The sequence below is a fragment of the Pleurodeles waltl genome, chromosome 2_2, assembly GCF_031143425.1.
Source record: "Pleurodeles waltl isolate 20211129_DDA chromosome 2_2, aPleWal1.hap1.20221129, whole genome shotgun sequence".
NCBI classification, from domain to species: domain Eukaryota; kingdom Metazoa; phylum Chordata; class Amphibia; order Caudata; family Salamandridae; genus Pleurodeles; species Pleurodeles waltl.
Genome location: NC_090439.1, coordinates 69,874,204 through 69,892,737, shown reverse-complemented (window position 1 = coordinate 69,892,737; position 18,534 = coordinate 69,874,204). Strand labels below are relative to the sequence as shown.

The window sequence follows — 18,534 nt, the reverse complement described above, 5'->3', positions numbered from 1 at the left end:
CAGCGTAGCTCAGGTCCCCAGCACTCTATCCTGCGACGCTCAGCTCCCTGAGTTGTTCTCTGGTGGCGTGGGATCCCTTTGTGTAGAGCTGCGACGACTGCACTTTGCAGCTCCTTTGTCCCCGTGTCCTGGGAACTCCTGTGGGTGCTGCCTGGACTTCTGAGGGCTATCTGAAGTGCTGAGAGCCCCCTCTGTTTCCTTAGTCTGAGTCGAGACCCCTAGGTCTCTCCCAGGCCCGGGCAGTGCCTCTTTGATGCAAAACACGTCCTTGCATGAACCAAGGCTTGTTGTCAGAATCCAGCGATGAAAACAGCCTGCATCCAATGACTCGACATCGGACATCTATTGCACCAAACAAGAACCCGCAGCTGTCTTCTTTGGGGCATTTCTGTACTTTTCTTCTAACCGGAGAATCCACTTTTGCACCTTCATTCAGGCTGGCAGGGGCTCATGTTCTTCCTGGACTCTTCTGCGACTTCTGGACTTGGTCTTCTCTCTCCACAGGTCTTCAGGTCCAGGAATCCATCATTGGTTTCATGCAGTCTTGCTTGGTTTTTACATAATCCTTTACCACAACTTCTAGTGTGTTCTGCTTTGTTAGTATCCAGTGCGGGGGCACTACCTGTCGGAGGTCCCCCTCAAGGAGCCAATGGTCGCTCTTGGGACCGCCACCCCTCAGCTCCTGCTATGTCCCTGGGATCCCACACTCGGGACATAGCTGTTTGTTGTGGCTTGGCTGCAGCTTTGACAGCTGCAGCCAAGTCTCTACTCTAGTTGTCAGAAAGCAGAGTTTCATCTCTGTTCCCTGCACGCAGATATGCAAGCAGTGAACAGAGATGAAAGCTTTGCTTCAGCAACCAGGGAGCAACTACTTAAAGCAGCTCCTTGTTTGCTAGAGCAATGGTACCAGGGGGAAGGCCTTGAGGCTCCCCCAGCAGTCCCAGGTAGGCCATAAAGGACACATTATAAAATAAAGGACCACCAGGGTGTCTTTGAGGGCTCCCCCACTGTCCCAGATAGCCCATAAATGGCTACAAAAATATTTATTTAAATGAAAAGAATAGCTCAAGTGTGAACGTCACAGACCATCACATTTAGGGTTCGAGTCCAGCCGGAGTCGTTTCCCTCCTTTATTTTCTTTTTCAGTGCAAATGTTTAAAGCTCATACTTAAAGGTGATCTTACTGTTTTTAAAAGCCGAATACATTTTTCTTGTCAAATTTTGCTGAAATGTCTTATTCTAAGTATATAGGTAGATTTTGGAGAAGGTAGAGGAAGCAAGGTAAAATCATCATTTTATATAACACCACTCTCCCCATGACATTTAATGGTAATGTTTGCCATCAATTGAGGTCTGATCTGGCTCTATGGACCAGTGGCGTTACATTAAGGGACCAGGTCAGGGACGGACCAAGAGCTACTGTGATACAGCTGAGGCGTCGGTTCGGAATGTTGGATTGCTGGTTAGTGACACTAACATAGATTTGGCAGGGTTGGTCAGTAGGCCGGAGGCTTCCATAAAAAGCCAGAGACGACAGAAACATCAAGGACCAATATTCGCTGGATTTGACAGGTATAGCAGAACATCATCTGCGTAAAGCACAATTCGGACCTCGTGATCAAATCTCCATCCCCATCCCATCAGCAATGGGTCACCTCAGATCAAATACACAAGAGATTCAATGGCAAATAAGAGTGGTGATAGAGGGCATCCCTGTTGGGTGCTACAGCCGATAGCAAAGGCCAGCAGCATCACTTTGTTCACACATACCCAGGCTGAGGGTGTCGAGTATAGCAGGCGGACCTCTGTTGCCTCATCATTAATTTTTTGCAGGTGCGGGATAAGGATGTCTGGGTATTTGATGTAGCATTCACTCGGGTAGTCATCATGGCCTGGTGTTTTGCCAGTCTTCAAGGCTGAAAGTGCTTCCCCAATCCCATCCGGTGTGATGGGCTGATACAGGGCACGTCATGCTGAAGTGGACACAGAGGGCATAGTTATTTCTTCAAGAAGGGGACTTGCCCTCTGAGACGCAGGGGTAGGGACAGCCTTGTACAGTGCTGCACAGTAATCTACAAAAGTGGTTGCTATATCCACTGAAGCGGCATGTGTCATGCCTTGTGAGTCCTTGATTTCAGGTATGATCCGTCCCGCCAATGGTTTGCATGCTAGCCAGTATAACAATTTGCTATTTTTATCTCCCCACCCGTAGATCTGCGCCTGGGACACCCACCAAATTTGTTTTGCTGCTTCTAATTTCCTCTTTCACCAGGGCTAGGGCATTCCTCACACCTGCCTGATTAGTGAGAGTCAGATGTGTTTCCAAATGGAGTGCTCAGGCCTCTAGTTGAGTGATGTGGGCCTGTTGGATTTCATCTTTCTGCCTGAGGAGGGGTTTTGCAAGGCCTCGTACCGTGGCTTTGCATGCTGCCCACAGGTGCCCTTAATAGGAGCCATGTTTGTATTGGCCTGTTTGGAGCAGATTGGTATCAGTGTTGTCAAGGCGCTGAGGCCATGTCTGCAGCCGGGTTCTAAGCGAAATGAGGTAGAGGGCTGCAGGCATAGTGCGCTGCAGTCTATGTGACAACCTAGAAAAGAGCACGGTTAGATAATCAACATTAAACAAGATAACTCCCTCCAACAATCCCCTCCCCATACTTCCCACCCCAGAAACATCTGTCACCCCATATGCATTTCCCCAACCATAAACCAGTACAAACTATGTGGTGAGGAGTGGTGGACCCCTCCCTAGAACAGGATAATTAATACAACATCTTCAATGCTAGATCATATATGCGGGATGATATGATATCTCCCCTCAAGTCCAACACGTGGTGCAGAGGAAGGTCTCTCTAGATATATCCGGTAACATTATGAATTGTTGGGTGTCTGACTCAGCCTGGCCTCCTCCAGGGCATTCTCCGGAGCAACATCTCTCGATTCCAGTTAGTCTCCTGAATGTGCTGAAGTCGAGAGAGGTAAGGATTCTGCACTCGGCAAACGGGATGTTGGTCTTCCTTTACCCCCTCTTTGTCGAGATCTTGTGCGTGGCTGCTACAGGAGGCCCGTCACTGTCGATGCAGCACATGCCCAGAGGCAGGAAGAGGCAGGGGGAGGTCTAAAAGTAACCTCTCCTCAGTCAGCCATGTCCAAGCTGACTCTGGGGTGTCAAAACAATTAGGGGCATATTTATACTCTGTTTGCGCCGGAATTGCGTCGTTTTTTTTGACGCAATTCCGACGCAAAACTAACTCCATATTTATACTTTGGTGTTAGACGCGTCTAGCGCCAAAGTCCATGGAGTTTGCGTCATTTTTTAGCGTGGACACCTACTTTGCGTTAATGAGATGCAAGGTAGGCGTTCCCGTCTAAAAAATTGACTCCGAGGCATGTGCGTCGTATTTACACTCCTGGGCAAAATTCAAGCCCGGGAGTGGGCGGGTCAAAAAAAATGACGTACGGCTGCTTTTGCGCCGTTTTTTAGCGCCTGGACAAGGCAGGCGTTAAGGGACCTGTGGGCTCGGAAGGAGCCCAGAGGTGCCCTCCCATGCTCCCAGGGACACCCCCTGTCACCCCTGCCCACCCCAGGAGGACACCCAAGGCTGGAGGGACCCATCACAGGGACATTAAGGTAAGTTTAGGTAAGTATTTTTTTTTTTTTTTTTGGGTGGCATAGGGGGGCCTGATTTGTGCCCCCCTACATACCACTATGCCCAATGACCATGCCCAGGGGACAGAAGTCCCCTGGGCATGGCCATTGGGCAAGGGGGCATGACTCCTGTCTTTGCTAAGACAGGAGTCATTTCTATGGAGGTTGGGAGTCGAAAAAAATGGCGCAAATCGGGTTGAGGCGAAAAATTTGCCTCAGCCTGACTTGCCCCATTTTTTGACACCCAAGCTCCATATCCCCCTACGCCGGCGCTGCCTGGTGTACGTCGTTTTTTTCCACGCACACCAGGCAGCGCCGGCGGCTAATGCCGGCTAACGTCATTGATTAAATACGGCGCCCGCATGGTGCTTCAGAATGGCGTTAGCCGGCGCTAATTTTTTTGACGCAAAACTGCGTTAGCGCAGTTTTGCGTCAAAAAGTATAAATATGGCCCTTAGTCTTATTTATGTGGATCACAGTGAGACGGGCTGGAAAAAGAAGCATGTAGGATAACTTCAGAGCACGCAGTTTCTGTTTGACTGATTCATAGGCTTGATGGCGTGCCTGAACATGTCTAGTCCAGGAAAATGAGGATTCATGAGTTCTGGAAGCGGAGGACCGCCTAGGAGTGTGCCTCTCTCATAATGTAGTCCCAGTCTTTAAAGTTGAACATACATGCAATTATGGGTCTAGGCCAGGACCTGGGGGCGGTCTTGGCATAAGCACCCAGTCGGCATGTTCCTCTGCGAACCATGGAGATAGTTTGTCAGAGGGGATCCACAATTTGATCCAGGTTTCCAGGAAGTCTCCGGCACGGTTGCTCTCTGCACCCTCTGGAAATCAGATGAATTGCAAGTTATTGGGTCAAGAGCAATTCTCTGCATCTTCAGCTCATTGCTGGAGATCATGTGTACGTGTGAGCAAGTGGTTCATCTTGGTCTGGAGGTCAGCTATAATGTCTTCCATCGGAGAAATAAGTCCTTCTGCTTCCGTAATACAACCTGTGGCTTTCTTGAGAGCCTGAAGGAGGAGCTCCACATCCACCTACACCTCACCTATTTTGGTCTGTACTGCCGACTGTGAGAGTTGAATAGCTTGCAGGATCTTGTTCTTGTCACCCCCGGCGGGGGTTGAGAGTTCCTTAGCACTACTCCTCTTTGGAACTCTCGGAGCCGTGAACTTGTCAATGTGAGATTGAGTGGGGTGAGGCTTCATAGTCTTGTGTTTTCCCATTGCAATGTTTGCACAATGTTTTGGCTCCGTGGGGCGCCCAGCCTGCACCCCACAACCAGTAGCAGCACGGTCAGTGGGTGTCCGAGCTGCACCAATCGTCCTGATATACCATATATGGTGTAGGGTACTGTGTCGGACCGGTCGCAGACAGAAGAGCAAGTTGGCTGTGTTGGAGGAGTCCACTCGTGGCGTCCAGAGGGGCCCTGGGGAGCTCAGACCTGAACCGGTAGATCAATGTATGCACATTACATTCTCTGGTCGTCTCCAGCCCAAGCAGTCCCGAAAGGACATGCAAGTCCTACCGAGCACTGCTCGTGTATATGACTGTACCAATTTCTGAGGTGTTCAAATTAGCTGCCAGTCAGGACCAGAAAGCCGCCTCAGCCCTGTTTTGCAAAGTCTGGGGGGGAAAAGCCATACCACCCGTTAATTTACGGGTGCGGAGGACACCAAAGTTGCAGGCCGATAAATGGTGGAATGCGCCAGGGCCTCAAGTCAGCTCAATGTATAGTTAATGTACCTGCATGCGCTCTCACAGGCCTGGTTCTGCAGTGTCCCAAAATCCAGGTGCAGCAGGGGGAAAGCAAGCAGACAAGGCACTCCCCACTGCGTTCCGGCGAATCCGCCCATTCCAGCAGGCATCGGGCGACTCAGGAGCCTCATTCGTGGCCGGAGCATGCCACGTCCCAAGCCCAGGCATGCCAGCAGCAGGCAGCCACCCATACCTCAAACTGGTGGACTGCCTGCCGGTCCATGCCCTAAGTTCATCGGGTTGGCAGAGGGGCCGCCAAGGGTCTCAGGTGTGGGGACGGCATCCGATGCCTGGATACCGTGTGCAAGGCATCAGCTTGCAGGGGCAACCCCCCTTCCAGAGGCCTTGTCAAAGAGCTCACCCAAGGCGGTCGCACGGCAGGCGTGGCAGGCCGGTCAGGTGATGCTCGAGGTCCGGGACCCTTCAGGCATCCAACCGCAGTGGACAACCGCCAGCAGGCCCCAGCCGCCTACCCTGGCAAGCTCAAGAATGTTCCAGTGGTCGCCCTCGCAGGCTGCCGCAGCCCCTCTATCAACAGCACGCAGCCAGGTAGGCAGCTGTCTTCCCACCTCGGGAGGGAAGGGGGCCTGGCCACAGATTCTCAACTCCGGGGCAGCCCGAGACCGGACCGAGAGAGGGCATCAATGGGACACAGCGCTGTTGGTCTGAATGTTCCCCCCCCCCCTCCCCGGGCCTCAGCATTTGGAAACGGCTGCAATTTTGGGTATTGGGTAAAGCCGCGGGCACAGCAATCAGTCATTTCTGCCCTGCTCCAGCATTCGCACTCACAGGAGGTTTGTCAGTGGTGAGGGGGGGAGCCCATGAGGGGCTTATTTGGTGGATTCAGAGTCTGGCATTGAAGTGGATGTGGAGAGTGATGGAGGGATCCGAAGCCCTCTCCAGGTGCAACCGCCATCTTGACACCCCATGCCACACCTCCGTTTTAAACGTTTAATTAAACAATGTAAAGTAATTAAAATTAATGAAGTAATTTTTTATTAACATTAACTAAATATTAGTTCAATATAAAAATCATAGTGAGGGTGGAATTTTTAAAATTGTTCCAAATAATAATAATTATTAATAAAAGTATTGTATTTTATTTATTTAACTATTTATAAAACATTTTATTGAGCGTATTAATGTGTTGTAACATTCTATTTTGTTCTGGGTTAATAATATTCATTTTAATTTAATGGTCTCATTCACGTACTCTTAGATGCCTTTGTGAATTGGCCGTGAAACTTCCAACTCCCCATTAGTAAAAGTTGAAAGAGGGCACGGTCCTTTCAATTTTTACTACCTGTACATGACTGTTCCTATATTATCCCATTCTGTTCCAAATGTAGATGTTTTAGAGTACATTCACAAAAGCATGTGAGTACTTTAAAGAGTACTATCAGAGTACTTTTTTTACATAGTATTACAAGTTTGTGTGAATCAGTCCAGAGCGTAAAGACTTTAGAAATAAAATCTAGCTTTTCGATTATGCAGATATTAAAAGTGTATCCTTTAGGCAGCAGAGACATCTCTAGTCTGCTGGCTCAGTTGCCCAATGCACCCATTTCAGGATTTTGTATTTAACTGCCCCCGCACCCATAGTCACATGTGTGAATCTCAGAGAGCCCACCTAACCTTTCATCCTCCTGCGGTCGATAAAATGAGTGTCTCTAAGATGGGTGAAAATAGGCAACTACGTTATGGGACTAAGAATCTTGGTGAATGCGTGCCTTCAAAATTCTCATCATGTTATGTAGAGATCTGTCTCCCATGTGACAGTTCAAGGCTTCATGCAGAAGAACTGTGGTAACAGGTGGCACAAAACTCACTAGTATTGGACATAGGTATATTCCTCACATCATGTAGTAAGAACAGTCAGTTACTGAAAGTACCGGTGTTGTCCAGCACCATGCTTAAGATTTCATCTTTAAACAGCCAAGCTATCTTGTACAATATCTATAATTAGTTCATTGCTGCACTATCACCCAAATGACACAAATAGTTTGAGACTTTAGACAGCAGAAGATGTCTGTTTAAGAAAATGGATGCTGTAGCTCCTTTTTTGTCTGTGACGTGCAAGCTCCGTGCCCTTAACTTGACATACTCCCTCCTCTTTCCCGCAAGGCTGCAAGTAGTAACCAGTGGTAAAATGCACTTTTTTGACACTCTGGAGTCAACCTGGAAGTGGCTGGAATCAACGGACCTGATCAGTCAGCAGGACGCTGAATCAGAAAGACCAGCAACACGGGGCCTGCAACCGCGCAAACAGAGAAGTCGCAAGTGGCGTGTGATCCCCCTGAAAGAAGTAAGCCACGCTCCTGATCTAGAACACCTTATACAGGAGCGTCGTTGTGCATTACAAACTGCAGTGGCTATTAGTGGTCCATCAGCCACCTCGGATGTAGATGCAGAGCTAACAAATTCTGATGGCGAAGACAGATCATTCCCTGCAACACCTTCTGAGGGGGGTCCTCCGCCCTCCCTGTAGTGTCACCGCAGGCGGCGGATGACCTAATCTGAATTTACTAGGTTGTCACACACAAGACACTTAACCTGACACTCCTTTGCAGTACTACTATGTGGGGTGATTGGAGGACCGAACCTTGCTGCATGCCGGTTCTGCTTTTATGGTATCTCATTGTTTCGCCTCTGAGTACATGTAGCTCTGCACCTGCGTGGGTTTCCTTGGCCAACAATTGGTGTTCAATTCGTAGTCTATCCCCAGTCCCCTCAACTGAATGTTATGCACTGCACCCATCGGCCGCCCACGCTTACGCTGTGTTAGGGGCTCCATCCTAGAATTCATTGGGCACCACTCACCCCCTCCACTCCACTCCCCTACTTGTGGGTACTATCTCCTCACACTTGTTGCGCCGAATAGGTGAATTGGTTTGTTTGGCAGACAGCAGCTGTCCCTCTGCGCTAATGGTATTTTATCAAGTTATCTTTATACCAGTTGTTGGTTTTAAGTTGCACTTGTTTGTTTCAGAATGGAGCCCGAATCTCCCCTGCCCCCTCCCTGTGGGTGTCCCACCATTGATCATGTGGAGCCCTGTGTCTCTGAAAGTGGGGCTTTAGGGCACTGTCGAGCTACTGATACATTATGAATCCCACCACTATCCTCACATGGAATGTGCGAGGCATACACACGCCAGCACGCAGATACTCCATATATTCATATCTTAAGAGACACTAGATTCATATATCGTTTTTGCAGGAGACTCACCTTGCGCAGCAAGAAATCACCAGACTAAAGCGGCATTGGTGAGGGCAGCTATTTGCGACAAATTACTCCTCCTATGCCAGAGGGGCTCTTGTCTGGTTAGGCCGAGCACGCCATTTGTGGCAGAAGACTACGCCATTGACACGCAAGGGCACTATGTTCTAGTACGTGGTCGCCTAACTGGTCGGTCAATGGTGTTGGGGTCCATCTACGCCCTGAATACAGACCAGGCCTCCTTTTTCTGTACGTTATCCGGCCCTTTTTCTCATTGGAGTGATCTTCCTTGGCTGATAGGGAATGACTTTAATAGCGTCTCTATTAGAGAGACTGCGCTGCCTCAATTATGCGGCCCAATTGGCCCGCACACATGCCACAGCCGACCGGTCAGCAAGCTGCTGTCCTGGCTCATCCGTCAAGAACAAGATCGCGTTCCTATCATGGAACTTCGCTCAGCAATGGGGGACGTACTCCCCACCTCCATGAAATACACACCGAGGTTACACGACATTATGCAACACTTTACCGCTCCTCTGCGGTGACAGACGCGGCGGGCCATGACAAACTCTTCTCCCTGACCATTCTACTCCAGCTGATGGATGACCAGCGGTTGCAACTGGAGCCGCCTCTGACGCAGCTTGAGGTACAGGATAGCATATGTGCCTTGGCCGCAGGCAAAACACCAGGTCCTGATGGCCTTCCGTCTGACGTTTATAAGTCATTCTCTGCAGTGCTTGCACCTCGTCTTCTCTGTGTCTATGAGGAGGCTTTACGAGCGGCGTCCCTGCCTGCATCGCAATGAGAGGTGCTGTTGATATCGCTCCCCAAACTCAGCAGAGATCCGTCCGAGTTGGGCACCTATAGACCACTGGCAATGCTCAACACTGACTACAAAATCCTGGCCAAGGCCTTGGTGTTGCGACTGGCGCCTCTCGTTCCTCAGCTGGTTCAGTCTGACCAGAACGGCTTTGCACCAGCTCGTGACTCCTCTCACAACATCAGGCACTTATTCAGAGACATGAGGTATTCGACATAAGAATGGCCTCACGCAGGGTGTCTGGTGCTTGATCTGGAGGAGGCCTTTGACTCTTTGGAATGGCCCTACCTGTTTGAGTCGCTGTAACGATTTGGCCTAGGCCCTCATTTCCTGCGCATGGTGAGACTTTTATATACCCAGCCCTAATTCAGGGTAAAAATCAGCACAATCTTCTTTGAACCAATCATGGTGGGCAGGGTTACTCGACAGAGCTGTCCCCTCTCCACGCTACTGTTTTCTCTAGCGATGGAGCCCTTCGCAGCAGAGCTTCGCAGGAGGGGGGAGGCATGGAGCACCCCACTAGGTGACGGCCTGCACACCATATCTTTATAAGCAGACAATCTGCTTTTGTACCTTGAAGACATTGATAACGTCCCAGCTGAAACTGCGGACATACTACAACGATTTGCAACCCTTTCCGGATTACAAGTGAACTGGGCGAAATCATGCCTCTTCCCCTTCAACCGTGACTTGTCAGACCTGGCCCTACAGCTCTCTGGGGTTCGTATTCCCTGGCAGCCCAGGACGTTCCAATATCTGGGTATCAAGATATTTCACAAGGAAGAGGACCTCCAGGATGGAAACCTCAGAAGAGCAGTGTCATCTATCCGTACCCAGATGAACTTTTGGCAAACGCTACCACTCTCAGTAACAGGAAGAATCGCCATCCTGAAGATAGTAGTGCTCCCGCGCTTTCTATATTACTTCTCCAACTTACCCTACTATGTTCCGGCCAGTTGTTTTAGAGAGCTGGAATCCAGAATAAGGGAGTTTATCTGGAACAAGGGCCGATGCAGAGTGGCCTTGAAGAAGCTCTACTCACCTTTGAATCAGGGTAGCCTATCAGTGCTAAATATGGAACAATACTACCTGGCGTCCCAGTTTTAATGGGTGGCGCTGTGGCTGTCTGGCCTTCAGCTATTTGACACGGCTGCCAGATCGCCACCCTGGACGCTCCCTGAGGTTCTCCACCTCTTTCACCCCCTCAAGAATGCGAGGACACCTGTAGAGCTTCTACTGTGTGTGGCTCATCATTGCTACAGCAGGTGTCTGCGCCTTACTCACACAACTATCCCTTATGCCCTGGCACTGGCACTACTGGGCATGCAACGTGGTTCAGGGCTCACAACCACAGATGAATTTGAGCCCTGGCATGCGGCTGATTTATACACTCTGGGCAATCTATATAGCGAGAGCAAACTCACTCTATTTGACATACTGACAGCAGAGACTGGCCTACCGGCAGGGCAGTTTCTTTTATACAATTCGTTGATAGCAACACTGTCACGTTGGTGGGGGGATATGGCAACTGAGCCCCCAACACACTTACTAGTACAGTACATGCACGTTATGGGACGGGGCAAGCACCTGATACGATGGTTCACTGACACACTCAGAACGCACACAACACATGCCTGCACTGCGCTGAGCACCAGCTGGGAAGGCGATTTAGCCGGGCCCTGCACTGATAAAACATGGGACGCAGCATTATCCAGCCACACTAACATCCCGCAACTCCAGATTCTGCCTTATCCAGTTTTATATTTTCCACAGAGCCTACCACACACCAGTTAGCATCAATAAGTACTTCTGCCGTGTAGATGCTGCTTGAACCCGCTGTAAGTTGATAGGGGCAGACCTCCTCCATATGCTGTAGTCTTGTCCCTCTTTAAACATTTATTGGCAAGGCGTAACAACGTGCCTATCGGCATGTACGTCACGCCCACTGTTATCTGCTTGGGAATACTGTATCCTGGGTCTCTTCCCGATAGTTAAGAGACATAGAGCCTCAATGAGATTTCTAGACCTTGGCCTCTTGACAGCCAAGCGCTTAATCACTAGGAGATGGAAAGCCACAGAACCTCCATCCATAATGGCATGGGAGAGTTCTTTCCTGATATGGGCGGAGGCTAAGGGAGTAGCACTAAGGCACTTTGGGCTTGCGTAAATATTCCCTATCTGCCAGTTAGGGCGCGATGCTGCTTCGACTGCGCGAACCGTAACATGGTGCAGACGCTCACAATACAGAGTTGGCGCTGGAACAGGCCCATGCACTAGGTTTGACAGCTTAGCCCTTGGTGGTGTGATTACCCACATGTGTCGCTCCTGGTCGAGGCGGGCTCCCTATGGGTTACATCAGTGGCAGACCCTGGGACCAGGTGGGGTGGCACCTACGCAGACGCAGTGGGCAAGTAGAATTAATTTTGATACAAGGTATTACATTACACACATCTTAAATTTCTTATGGATAACTTAGGGCCTGACTTATATGTTGGGGGGAAGAGTACTCCTTCACAATGGTGACAGAGTACCCTTACCGACAGCCTGAAGGTCCTCCTGCCTCGTTTGAGATGGGCAGACATTCACTGTATAGACAGAGGAGACTACTCCGTCTGCTGTGCATACACACACCTCTGACAGCCCGATAGAGTAAGGGCCATCGGAAGTTTGGCCATGTGTCCGCCCACCATATTTAGATTGCCCGGACACATGGCCGGTATTTACTACCCTTCACTGCCATGACATGGCAGTAAGGGGTAGTGAAAACTTTTAAATGACCCCCACACCATGGGACAATGCTCCCATGGAAGGGGATGGGCATTGTTTTTTTTATTTTCAAAAATAAATTCGCACTTTGAGATTTTCTTTTTGAAAATAAAAAAAAGTTGCAAGCTTGATGTACAGCTCCATCAAATTGACTGAGCCTTACGTCAAACTTAAAATGCATTTCTAGGAACCACCGTGACAACAGTTCTCTAAATATGGTGGCAGAGTACTCTCACCATGGCAGGAATAAAGTACTCTGCCATGTCAACAGTAATTACTCCTTCAGACAATAATTAAATTAGCCCATTGATGTGATTTCAGGACCTATTGACGGGATGGTAAGTCTCATATGCTGAGAATTAATAAGATATTTTGCTAAAATTAGAGACATTCTTTTTATACAATAATTGCTTGCATATTATTGCAATGTGTCCATTTTATGATAAGTAATATACAGTCAGTCCGTCAAGTCACTTTATTCGGTTAAAACATTTTCAACTATAAGACCCTATAAATAAACAGGACATGAAAACAGTTAAAAAGAAAATTACATTCAAAATTACAATACTCATTTGATGCAACCATAAAAAAAAAAAATACATTTATATAAGCACTAAACGAAATTTAAAAATGTACACTATTCTGCCAAGTTATAGCTCCCTTTAAAAAGGAGCCTCTCCCTTGCCACACAAACGCATCAGAAGTCAAACACAGCCACAAAACGGCTGGGCGATATTGCACAAAACCCCTGTCCCTCAGGATAGGGACTAGATAGCATTTCCTAAAAGGTGCATAAAACTCACAAAACATGGTAAAATGAATTAAGGTCTGTGGGGATATACCATCACAAGGGCAAAATTGTGTGGAATTTTGGTCAAACTGGCCTAAAAGAAAATACAAATTACTTCTAATTACTCCCAGACGAAATTACGTAATAAGCATCATTTCCCACATATTTTTAACCTCCAGGAGGTATGCCTCTGGGCCCATCCCCATCTTTATCATAATAAAATCCCTCACTGATTTTTTCCTTAGCTCTACCTCCTCCCTCTCGGCCCCAATAATTTTTAGCAAGTTCTCTTTCACCCACCATTTGTCCGCGCTGGTTAGACCCTCTGGAGCATCAAAAATATCTGCGCACCCGAGTACACTGGCTACCTTTCTTACATAAGCCAGCCAGGGAATTTCCTATGCGTGATTGCATAACAGACAATCCAGCAGGATTTCCCTGTTGAAGGACGCAAACTCATTAGTCCAAACTGAAATCCACAAGAGAAGGGGAGCTATTTTAATGGCATCTTCTATAAAATCCAAATCCAGCTCAACATGCAAGCAAAACCCAGCAATATTTTGGCCCACCCCTAGTAGTCTTCTACAAAACCGATTTTCCTCAGTCACAGGGGCCCTATTGTTCGTACAGCCCCCAAAGTGGGGCCCCATACATCAGGACTGGCAGGCATTTACACCTATAGACCTCAAGCAAGGGCTTAATGGGTTTATTTCCCACCCTGGCCGCAAACTCAAATGTGGCACCTACAGTAGAGTTAAAAAGCCTCCCTCTCTTAGAGATACAAGGTTTCTAGGAGCCCTTATCATCAAAGTTTACCCCTAAATAAAGGAAATCATGTACTTTATCAATTACCTGCTCCTTTATTCACAGCACACCCACCCTACTCAATGGCTGACCAAAAACCATGAAATGTGATTTGCTGCAATTGATCTCTAAGTCTAGGGCTCGCATAAATATTTCATAATCTCTAACTACCTCACGTAATCCATTCATAGTACAGGCCATAAGAACAGCATTGTCTGCGTAAATCAGTACAGGGATTCTTTTTCCATTGATTTTTGGAGCGTCCTTACATCTTTCAGCTAAAAAAATCATACAACCCATTAGTATATAACAAAAAAAAGGATAGGGGCCAAAACACACCCCTGTCACACGCCCCTGTTTAGTTCAAACAATTCCGTGTTTTCCCCCTGCTGCCCAACCCTCACTTTTGCATTGGTTCCTGAGTGGAGATAACGAAGCTGCTCCACAATGTGGAAATCCATGCCCAACCGGGTTAACCTGTCCCAGAGCTTACTACGATTACCTTTATCAAAGGAACAACTTAAATCCATAAAAGCGAGGTACAAAGTACCCCTCTTAGCTTGTGTATATTTACCAATCAACATAAGCAGGTTAAGACACTGCTCTAAAGTGCCCAACCCTTCCCTAAATCTATACTGAACCCAATTCAAAATTGTATTTTCTGACATCCAGTACTCAATACGCTTTACAATAATCCGACCCAAACTTTTTACTGAGGAATCAAGTAGTGAGATCGGACGGTATGACTTCGGGTCGTTACGATTACCCTTTTTATAGACAGGTACTATACAAGCCGACCTCCATGTAGCCGGGATTCCTACACTAACTGCTGTATTGAGGACATTTAACAGGATAGGAACCCAGAGCTGTGGGTAATATTTATATATATGCATAGGGATCATATCAGGGCCCGGGGCTTTATGGCTAGCGCTGCGTTGCTGCGCCTCCTGTACCTCCTCAAGGTTAAATATAATGGCTAAGTCAGGGGAATGTCCGTGCCTATTATCCATTTGGTCTCCCATAAGGCCCCCCGAAAAGATCCCACAAAAGGGGGCCACCCAAATCTCAGGGGCGATATTACAACCCAACCCCTCAGTGGTTTCTGTTTCAAAAGAGCCTCTGTTAACCACCTTCCAGAACAAGCCTGGATTCTTATGTAACAATGCTCGTTCCAAATCCTCCAAGGCCCGCTCCTTAAGCTGTTGTTTTCTGGCCCTCAAGACAGATTTATAATGTTCCCTCGCCTCTCTTACAAGTGCTATATCTCTCGGTTGTTCCTTTAATGCTGTCAGGACTTACTAAACCAACCACCCTGTTGTTTACGCAAAGGCTGGACAGCTGAGGTTATCCCTTCTTTAATAACTTTGTTAACTTTAGATATGGCATTAATGATTTCCCCAGGGCAGGAGATGTCTGCTAGGAGAGTGCCTAAGATCAGATATAAGTTATTCCCCACCACCTTCTCCGTTACTTGCTGAATATTTACCTGTTTCCAGCCAAGTCGTCTACCCTGATCTTTGGGTCTCACCAGGACTGTCCCACCCCACACTGATTTCTGCATTATTTCAGGAAAATTAAAAGAAATCCTAAGGGGATTAAGGTCACAAAAATGCTGCACTAATACTTCATCATCCTTAAGCATATTCCTTATAGATGGGGACACAAAAATATAGTCTATTGTAGTTCCAGCCCCCCTACCTACAAAAGTAGGGGCCTGAGATGTACCCACCGCTTCTAGGTCACAGATATTCAAAATGCGCAAACTCCTTAGGCCCTAGATCAGGGCCTCTCCCCTCACATCGTGTAATCCCTCATCTCCGTGTATTTCATGGTCCTGCTCAAAAGGGTTCATCATGGTGCTATAGCTCCCTAGTTTGGCATTAAAACCCCCAGACACCACAGCACAAAAATCCATCCCGAAACCCTCCAATCTAACTTTCAATTTCTGTAAAACAGAAAAAAGGACCCTTATTTGGCAGCCAGAGTCCCAAACAGCATTGTAAAAGTTAACCAATACAATATTAAATTTATTTGAGAAAACAGCCCAGGTGATTAAAAAGCCCTGATGTTTACAAGTAATTTGATAGGCTCTCGCTATTTTGAAAAATAAAAGTAGTGTGACTAGGCCCCCTTTAGGGCGACTGCCTTGAGACCTTATGGCCTGGACTGCAAATCTTTGAAAACCATCCCACTCAGCTAACCCATCCGACCAGGTCTCTTGAAGTAGGATAAAATCATAGTGTGCCACAAACTTCAGCCAATTGGTTTCCAAAAGCTTGGAATCATGCCCTGCTACATTCCAGGAAATAAGGCAACACTTCACATTCAAACCATCCCGAACATCAGTGGTCAGGGCATTAAGAGGAGATTCCACCTCCCGCATATCTTTACACATAGCGTCAGTCCACCCTCTCCAAGTCTGGGGGGGAGAAGAATCATTGCTCATAATATTTGGCTATAGGGCACCCTGCCCTGGGTTAGAATTCCTAATTGAGATAACATCATTCAGCTTAGTATGATTATAGAAAAAACCCAAAGGGACTGTGCCAATCTTACTCTTCAGCTTGAGTGCCAAATTTTGTGACAAAAGGATCCTCTGGGCCAGACTTGGGTATCTACAATTTACAATTACACAATCCCCATTACCATCCTTTGCCCGAGGCCCTACCCAGTCAATTCTTCTAACAAACAGAATACCCTCAAAGTCCCTACTGACAAAGGCACAGTTTTTACTTAGCCAATGACAGATCTTATTCTTCAGTTGGGCTGTGGATTCGCTGTTGCCCAACGCTAAGGGGGAGACATTGGTAAGCATCACCACATAGGGTGCACAGGCTGGGGAAGTTCTAAACAGACAAGTGGGGGTCCTTTCCCCAAATATTGGTTTTGTTTTGGAGTCTCACTTCTATCTTGTACCATTCCTGCTTCGTCCATATACCAGCTACCACATGTCCGACAGTCCCTCCTCCCTGGGTTTGTCCCAGCAATTGCTGAGAAAGTGCCAGTAGCAGACTCCACACAGTGCCCAACGGGCCTCAAAATGGGACAGCTTAGAGGTTGTTGGATCTCCCACAGCCAGGGGCTGGGATTTTCTTCTTGTTGGAACACCCCCTCAGTGAAACTACTTTGGCACCTGGCATCCAAAAGGCCCCCTGTAGCGGAAGCCAATCTTGGCCTCTCTTTACTGTTTAACCGGAAAACTGAGGTTTCAAGCGCCCGTAGTTTCTCCATAACCGGGGCCAAACAGGACTCAATCATGACCTTAAGTTTTGACAATAGATTTTCCGAACAGGGGCATGGGCATTGATCCACAGAACCCAGGGAAGTTGAGTTAGGGTTTGCGGACGCAGACTATTTTAATTTCTTCCCAAGTTTCTTTTGGGTCTTATTCTTTTTTGGAGGGGGAAACCATCAGAAACCACTTGCTCTTTCTTATGCCTCCCTCCAAACCCTTTGCTCCTGGTGCCCCTGCAACCCCTGTTTCTACTTGCACTGAAGTTTGGGGGCGATCCCCATGGCCAATCCGAGGCTGTCCATCCTCCACCTCAAAGATCCCTGGATCCCCATCTTCTGTGGAAGCTTGTTGCCAGTCCCCCATCTCCAGCGAGAGTCTCTTCTCTGCCAGGTTGATCTCCCTCGTAACTACCCCAACAGCACGCACAAGGAAGGAATCCAATGTTGAGTTTATTTTCTCCTTTTCCTCTCCACTCTGGTCCCCACTCAACAGTGTCCTTCTCCTGCCCATCCTCACGAAATTACCGCTGGGGGGCCTCACAGGACTGTCACAAAATCGATACAACACCACAAGGTAGTTTTCCACTATTCTCAGAAGAAAATACTTCACTCCGCCTGAGGATTAGGCTAGAACAAGAGTTGTGCACAGAAGAACCCTGTAAAGTCTACAGTCTTAAGACCAAGCACTTACCCCCTATACCAGGATTAAAAGGGGTGGCCCAGCCCGGCCTCTTCCGGCCAATGACGGGCAGGGGACGGGCCAGCCCTTGGCCCAGGCTTCACCGGGGCGCGGCCCGCACACGTCCCATGCAGCGGTGCAGTGGCAGCGCTTTCACAGCGCTTCCTGGTTCTGGCTCTGGTTCTGACAGGTCTCCTGGGACACAGAGTCCCGTATCTGAATTGTGCACGTCCCGCACAGCGGTGCAGTGGCGGCACTTTCACTGCGCTTCCTGGTTTCGGCTCCACCCCCTCCTGACAGGTCTCCTGGGACACAGAATCCCGTAGCTGAATTGTGCGCGTCCCGTGCAGCGGTGCAGTGGCGGTGCTTTCACAGCACGTCCTGGTTCCGGCTCCGCCCCCTCCTGACAAGTCTCCTGGGACACAGAGTCCCGTAGCTGAATTGTGCAAGCCCCGCGCAGCGGTGCAGTGGCGGCGCTTTCACAGCGCTTCCTGATTCCGGCTCCGCCCCCTCCTGACAGGTCTCCCGGGACACAGAGTCCCATAGCTGAATTGTGCGCGTACATTAAATCACTACATCATTGTGAGTCATCATGAAGCGTCTCAAGGTGCTGTAACAGACGTTGTCAGATCTAGTAATATAGTCGATGCAGGTGTGCATATTACAGTGTCAACACTATATCACCTGCTGATATAGATCTCACCATCACAGCAAATGTATGAAGATAGTGATAGTTCATAAGTCTGGAAGTTGGTGAATATTATTTATTACACTGTCTTCTCATTAGGCAATATAACTCATCATGATCAT

At 48.2% G+C, this 18,534-nt stretch overlaps 1 long non-coding RNA gene across 1 annotated transcript in view; it reads right to left on the bottom strand.

Annotated features, from left to right (window-relative positions):
- The window catches only part of LOC138272982 (uncharacterized), a 113,329-nt gene extending 95,216 nt beyond the window's left edge, over positions 1-18,113 (bottom strand). Inside the window, exon 1 of the long non-coding RNA XR_011200272.1 lies at positions 17,737-18,113. This is a non-coding gene — a long non-coding RNA (uncharacterized lncRNA). The remainder of the gene's footprint in view (positions 1-17,736) is intronic.
- Positions 18,114-18,534: the final 421 nt, after the last annotated feature.